Below are 7,643 nucleotides of genomic sequence, written 5' to 3'. Positions count from 1 at the left end.
TGGCCGACACTCTCCGCTGAACTCTCAGCCCACAACCGGAATTCACCACCAGGTAGGGGGCGGAGGAGACTTCAGTGGATCCCAGCTTTAGACTTCGAGTCCTGTAACTGAGGTTCCAGACGTGGAGCAGAGACAGGCCGACCTCACCGTCCTGTCTGAAACTGAGTCATCGTTGTTGTTTTAAGCTGATAAATTTTGGGGATGATTTACCTAATTATGGGGTAAGTTATCTAATGCAGCATTCAATAATTAGTACTGTGGATTTCTCAAAATAGATCTGAAATAGTCAGAATAAATAATAAACAGACTTGGGGTATGCATTCAAATATTCAGACAGTGAATACACTAGGAGACAGACATGCTACCCATGGAGTCCTCTGCCAGAGAGTTAGTACAGAAAGCTAGGAGGGTGCACACCCAGGGCAGTGTCCCAGTGAAGTAGGAAGCCAGGGAGAGAAGAAATGACTCGTGCAAAACACTGGCATAATTTAGGTTAGAGAATTTTCTGGCATTTGTGCATGGAAGTGGGAGGGAGTATGTGTCAGGTAAAGGGGCCAGCAAATATATTAGAAACGGTGAAACTGGAAATAGATGTGTCTAACTCAATTTGGTCAAAAGATCAGAGAGGACAAGTGTCTTGTCTGATGTTGCACAGCTTGTGAGCTTGACCCAGGTCCTGAGTCCTTCATCAAACCCTGCCCTTATGCCCTGGAAATACCTGTGACAGACACTTGAGTAACTCCTTATTTGGCCTAAAGGATTTACGCCATTATCTCCTTTGCTGTCTTCACAAAAATTCAGGAGGAAGTTAGGGAGAGCATGATTCCCATTTTACAGGTGAAGAGAAGCTAGGCAAATCGTGTTCCTAGTGACAGGAACTGGCATATCAGAGTTGCTGGGTGCCAGTGACTTTGATGATGACAAAAGATGATGATAATGATTCCTAGCTCATACTGTATCACTATTGTGATCACCACACTCTGATCTCATGTTCTAGAAACTAATATACAAGGTCATAGGGCATCAACACTGTATCAGTCTGCTCTGACTCATCTTCTGTTCTCGTGGCACCAAAGCTTGAGTCGGATTCCAGAGAGGAGAGTCTGGTGCACTTTGCTTGGGTCCTGGGCCCACCCTTTGACTGGAGGACGGTGGGGCCACTTCCTCAGCTCCCTGGCCATGACTACAGGTACTGGAGGCAGAGGGTGTGGTAAAGGAGGGGCGCGGGGAACTCCAGCCACGCTGTGCATGCAAAGGGTGCCTGTGGGTACCCCTGTGGGTACAGTTCAGTTCGGTAGCCGGAAGTCATATGTGGCTATTTAAAATTAAATTCAACCTTAAATAAAATTAAACATTGAGTTCCTCATCCCTGGTCACATTTCAAGAATTCAGGAGCCACATTTGGCTCTTGGCTACTGTAGTGAATGGTACAGATTGTAGCCTCTTCCCATGGTTTCAGAGATTTCTACTGGACAGTGCTACTCCATGATTCTTATTAGGATTCACCTTCTCCTTTTTTTCTTTTATCTCATTAATTAGGAACATGGACAACGCAAAAAAGAAGGTGAGTCATAATCTTCAGCTGTTTATTCAACAGGCAGATAGATGCTAAGTGTCTACGCTGAATCATGCGTGGTTGTAGGCCTCAGGGATAACTGGGAGGGACCTTAGATATCTTCTGTTCCTTAGAATCACCCAGGGAACTCTTGACACCCAGGGTCCACCCAGCAGAGTTTCTGATGAAATTGGTCAAGAGTGAAGCTTGGTACCCAGAATTTAGGGAGGCTCCCAGGTGATGCTAATGCGCAGCTGGGCTTGAGAACCAGCATAATCCGGTCTGGTTAGTGAAGTGATTAGCTTCAGAAAAACCTGAAAACCTGAGTCAGCTGAGTCTGAATTTCCCTCCAGGGTTCTTCAGACAAAATCGGAGAGTTCTCTGTGGATTTGTCATCTGTTTGAATCCAATGCAAAATTCTTAGAGGAGAATGAGACTACTCTTCCTAATCCAAACATAATCTAATTCATTTTGAATAAATTGCCCAAGGAATCTCTGAGGTAGTGGATTTATTTATTTATGTTACTGGGATTGAACCCAGGGGTACTTTACTGCTGAGCTACAGCCCTTTTTATTTTTGTCTTGAAACAGGGTCTTGCTAAATTGCTAAGGCTGGCTTGGAACTTGCAATCCTCCTGCCTTAGCCTTCTGAATTGCTGGGATTACAGGACAAGTGCCACCACTCCCGATTTGGGGACCATCTTAGATCTCTTCTTTCTCAAACTGTACGTGCATTTCTGTGCAGTTTTTGTCAACTGGGTGACTACCCCCCACTTGAATGCCCTTTACTGAGGACCTCGTGCACAGCAGATGCTTCACATGCAGCTTTGCCTAACTCCCAGGACGATCTTGCAGGGCTGGTGTTGCCGATACAGCTTACAGGTGAGCAAACTGAGATTCGAAGATGTTAAAAATAACTCATCCAAGTTTGCACAGCTGGGATTCCAGCTTCATATTCCTTTCTGCAAACTACCCTGCATCTCCCCCAGAGTTGGATGTGCCGGGCACCTGGCAGACGGCTTCGTTCTTCTCTGGATCCATTTAGGAAGGAGAGCTCTGTGCAGGTGAGAGGCAGTCCTTCGTGTGTCGCTGGAAGCCCTGGAGCTGATATAATCTGGACAGTAGTCACCTGTGTTTGGTGAAAGTACTGGGAACCTAGGGGGCAGGGGACTGGGGATAGGACAGGTGAGGGGATTCGAGTGGGGTTTGTTTAGCTGATGGTTGTGCCAGGATTCTTTTGGCTAAGGGATGTGGAGGAGGCAGGCAAGGGCACTGTGGTACCTGAAGCAGGTGACTCAGACACCTGGCAATTATGGCGCCTATTTGGTGTATGCATTATCTACTCTTGGCCTGGATTCCTGTGGGCTGGCAGAGTGTCTGTCTCGCCATGTATCTTTGCAATCTGAGTCTCTTCCTGACACTTCCTGGGAGCCCGGCTTGGCCTCCGGGGGCTGGGAAGGGGCAGGATGCATTGTGTCCATTCCAAAGGACTCTAACAGAGCAATCTCAGCCTGCTGTTCTCTGGGGACCACCTCATAGTGGCTTTCCAAGTAGATCCAGCCTTGGACAGCAGCAAGGGCCACACTTAGAAGGGCTGGGGCCTCTGTGTGCCATTCAGCAGGTCTCCGTGGGAGCAAAGCCACAGGATATCACAGAGGGAAGAACTGTAAAACTCTTGTCCAGCTCTTGTTTCACAGGTGGGAAACAGGCTCAGAGAGGTGACAGGACTTGATTAGAATCACACAGGCAGGCAGTGGCAGGGATGGCAGGCGGACTTGGGGCTCCCCTCGTTTCTGGCCCACGCTGTCCTTCCTGAGGTTTTCTCCAGCAGGGGAGAAGCTGGTCGCAGGTGAGCCCTGAAGGCTCCTCCGCAGTCTCCTTCTTTCCCCTGGGGGACTTAAAATCCACTCACTGTGAACAGCCCCCCCGCCATCAGGTGCAGGGTCGGCCCAGCATTTGTTCGGGGAGTAGCTCTGTGATAAGGGCTGTATTTGTGAGCTCATTAGTCCTCCCTGCACCCAGAGGAAGGTGCTTCTGTCACCCCCTTTTACTGGAGAAAGCGGCGGTTAGGAGAGGGGACCACATGCCCGAGCCCACAGCCTGCCAAGTGAGGCAGAGGCAGAATTTGCTCCCAGCCCCTGAACTCTGATGCTTCCCCGAGAGGCCCTCCCCCAGTGTGCTCCCCTTGGGCTTTATGGCTCCTGTCCCCAGGGGACTGATGGGCAGCAGCCAGGCCCTGCAGGCGTGGCAGGGGTGGGTGGTGGGTGGTGAGGGTGGGAGGTGGCTAACTGCCCTTGCTGTCCGTCAGTCGTGCCAAGGAAGGGAAGGCAGTGTTTCCGGGGGATCCTCTGCTGGCGAGGGGCGGCTATCTGGCTCGCTTGGTGTGGGCAGTCAGGGAGGTCCCCCTGTTGTGGGCAGAGCGCCCGGCCCGGCTGCAGGACGAATGGGCAGCATGTGTGTTCCAGGCTGGTGCACAGCTGGCTTGTGACTGTGCGTCTGCCTGCAGTGAAGTGACACTCTGTTCCTGCGGGAGGCAGAGAATAGGCCCACTATTCGGGACTGGGTCCTGAGATCATGTTTTGCTCTGTCCCCATCCCTTCTCGTGGGTCCTGGCCTCTTAGGGAAAATCAGTGACAGAGCTTGTGTGTGTGGAGGTTAACGCCGCCGGCCCGAGCGGCAGGTGCACACAGGCCCTGGATGACCCCTTCAAGGAAATCTTCACATTCTTGTTCTGCCTGCCTCACAAAGGACGTTTGTTAACGCCCTGCTGCTGCGGGAAGGGAGACAGGGAGTGATTGACTGCCCTGCCTCGCCGGCCCTGGAGACCCAGGCTGTGTCAGGGACCACACGACGGTCAGGCTCTGAGGATTCAGAAGCCAGGAGGACAGTGGCATTGTTTGGATTTGGATATGAGGTGCCCCCCAAGCTCCCGTAGTGCAGGAATATTTGAGGGTGTAGTGAGGGTTGGGAGAGCCGTAACTGAACCAGTCCTTCCTAGTTTGGACGGACTGACTGGGTGGTAACTGGGCAGGTGAGGCTTGGCTGGAGGGGGTGGTCACTGGGCGTGCGCCCTGGAAGGGTGCTTCTTCCCCCTGGCACCTTCCTCTCTCTGCTTTCTGGGCATCTTGAACAAAACATGGCTTCTCTGCCATGCCCTTCCACCATGATGTCCTGCCTCACGCTGGGTCCAGAGAGGGAGTCATCCCACCACAGACTGAGCCTCTGAAACTGTGGACAAAAATAAACTTTTCCAATCAGGCACCGTGGCAAACGCCTGTGATACCAGGGACTTGGAGGCTGAGGCAGGAGGATCAAGTCTGAGGTCAGCCTCAGCAACTTAGCAAGACCCTGTCTCCAAACAAACAAACTAAAAAGGGCTGGGATAGAGCTATGGACGAGCACCCCTGGGTTCAACCCCCAGTACCAAAGTAAACTTTTCCTTTTGTAAGTTGTTCTTGTCTGGCATTTTGGCCTTAGTTATGAAAAGCTGACTCCCACAGGTGTCTTGATAAGCTGCTGGGTGTGCTAAAGCAGGGCTTCTCCAGCTTGAGGGTGCGTCAGGAGAAACTGGGGGCTCCTCACAACCTGATCCCTTCCCCAGAGTTTCCCATTCAGCAGCCCCAGGAGGCCTGCAAATCTGCATTTCTAGCAAGTTCCCAGGTAACGGGCTGGCCCAGGACTTGCCTTTGAAAATAACTATGTTGAAGTATAATTTTCAAAAAATGTAAAACTAGGCCTTCATACAAGTATAAAATGAATTTGTGTTAAAGATCATATCTATTTATTGCCTTAATTAATAAGAGAACAAGAAAGTTGTTAAACCAGTTAGGGGGAATAGTTAAAAAGACATACAGAATTAGCAATGCTAAAATGAACTTGCCAATGAACATAAAACTGGTTAATATTCTATAAGTTGGAATGGTATTTTTTTTTAAAATGTATGTATCTCTGCTAGACAAAGTTCATTTGCATATTGCTACAGTTTGGATCTTGAATTTCCCCAAAGGCCCGTGTGTTAAAGCTTGGTCCCCTGGGTAGTGCTATTGGAAGGTGCTGGGACCTTTAAGAGGTGGGGCCTAGTGGGAGGTCCTTAGGTCATGGGGGAGCACATCCTTGAATAGGATTGTGGGACCCCAGACACCCCTCTGCCCCATTGCTCTCCCTTGTTTCCTGACCATGAGGTAAACTGTTTTGCTCTGCTACGGGCCATGAAGTGCCATCTCACCACAGGCCCAAAAGCAATGGATCCAGCTGATCTCAGACTGGAACTTCTAAAACTGTGAGCCAAAATACACCTTTTGTCTTTATAAGTTGATTATCTCAGGTGTTTCATTATATTACCAGAAAGCTAACACACATATCTATTGGCAAGAATATATATATATTTTTTACTCTCAGTTTTCTACAACTAAGCTTCTATCCATAGAGGGTCATAAAATAGCCAGTTATAAATGTACACCCCTGTGGAATCAGGTAGTCCTGGGAGAGCCCCTAAATCACTTGGAGGACTTGTTAAAACACAGATTGATGAGTCCCATCCCAGTGTCATTGTTGCTTTTGATCATCTGGGGAGTGATCCAAAGACTGGAATGAGGGGCTGGGGAGATAGCTCAGTCAGTAGAGTGCTTGCCTTGTAAGCACAAGGCCCTGGGTTCGATCCCCAGCAAACCCCCCCCCCCAAAAAAAAAAAAAGACTGGAATGGAATGATGGCAGGCAGATATCCTTTTTGTGTTTCGTAAGTAATGTTAATGTCGCAAGACTTCATTCTTGGCCATCTTCTTCTCTAGACCAACGGAACAAGGAAGGAGAACCGGGTGGTGTCCATGGCAGGCAGGGCTGAGCAGGAGGGAGGTGCTGTGAGGCTGGGCTCAGAGACGGGTGAGTCACCGGCTCAGACTCCAGCAGAAGCCAGCGTGTCTCCTCCCCAGCCACTGTTCCCAGGAAGCAGCCTGGCCTCGCCATTCTGTGTTCTACAGTCGAGGATGCTTGTGGAGAGTGGAAGGAGGCAGAGGGGACCTCGGCTCCCACAGAGAACCGGTTGAGGTGCAGAAGAATTTTTGGCTCATCTGTTGAATAAGACCTTGTAGCAGGTGCATCAAGCCCTTGGACTTGGATGGAATGATAAGCTCTTTGGGATTCCCCTTGAGGCCATCTAGTGGCTGTTGAGTAGAACTCTGAATCAGGGAGAATTCCTCCTTTAATTCTGAAGAGTTCATTCCAGGCCAGTCTTTCTCCTCTTGGCCTCTGCTGTCACTTCTTTGGCTGTCCTGGTTGTATGGCCCTAGCCTTTTGTTTAATCAGTACCCATTGGGCAGCCTGCCTTAAGGACATGTAGAAAAGCTTTCCAAAGGGTGTTCAGTGCCGTGGGTGAGAAAGAACATCTCAGATTTTACACAGTTTTTCATTTTGCAAAGTATTTCCACAGACATAATCTCATTCAATTTGATATCTTTAATGTTTGCCCATTAAAATAGCTTAAAATATCACATATCTATGAATAAATCTAACAACATGTGTGAGAGAGGCCTCTTCATTGAAAATGGCATATATCATTGAAAGAAACTGAAATCTAAGTGAATCAAGGGGTAGACCACATTCATGGATTGGAAGACTCAAGTTTTTGTTTTTTCTTTTTATAGTTGTGTCTATTTATTGATTATTGACTATCTCATCATTTCTCGTTTAATTTATAAGACTCCTGTGTCAAATGATACTTTCTAAAAGATGCCAAAATTCCAAAACTATGGGGTCAGTTCCTAGGTCGACCTGAAATCTGAAAAGCACCAACCCTTGAAGTAAGCCTGCTCTGAAGTTGTTCGGAATCTCCAGGTAGAGACAGAAATGGCAACCACCCTGGGGCAGGCGGCATTGCGCTTGGTTTCTTGATATCCATTAATCTGGAGGGAAGACTCAAGTTTGCAAAGAGTTTTGTCTCCAAATTAATCTTTAGAGTCAGCACAAATCCTTCTGAAAATAGTGGAAAATGTTCATTTGTGGAAATTGACAAGCTGATTTCTAAAACTCATGGAAATTCAAAGGGCCACGGACAGCAAACACAATCTTGAAAGATAAAAAGAGGAAAGATAT

General features: G+C 48.5%; 1 long non-coding RNA gene across 1 annotated transcript; it reads left to right on the top strand.

Moving 5' to 3' along the window:
- The first annotated feature begins 1,029 nt into the window (after positions 1–1,029).
- On the top strand, positions 1,030–7,010 carry LOC124978266 (uncharacterized). The gene is made up of 3 exons (XR_007107349.1): positions 1,030–1,189; positions 1,540–1,564; positions 6,344–7,010. It is a non-coding gene; the product is annotated as an uncharacterized LOC124978266 (long non-coding RNA).
- The last annotated feature ends 633 nt before the right edge of the window (positions 7,011–7,643 follow it).

This window comes from Sciurus carolinensis, chromosome 2, assembly GCF_902686445.1.
Source record: "Sciurus carolinensis chromosome 2, mSciCar1.2, whole genome shotgun sequence".
NCBI lineage: Eukaryota > Metazoa > Chordata > Mammalia > Rodentia > Sciuridae > Sciurus > Sciurus carolinensis.
The sequence above is the reverse complement of the archived record's forward strand: the minus strand, read 5'-3'. Positions and strand labels throughout refer to the sequence as shown.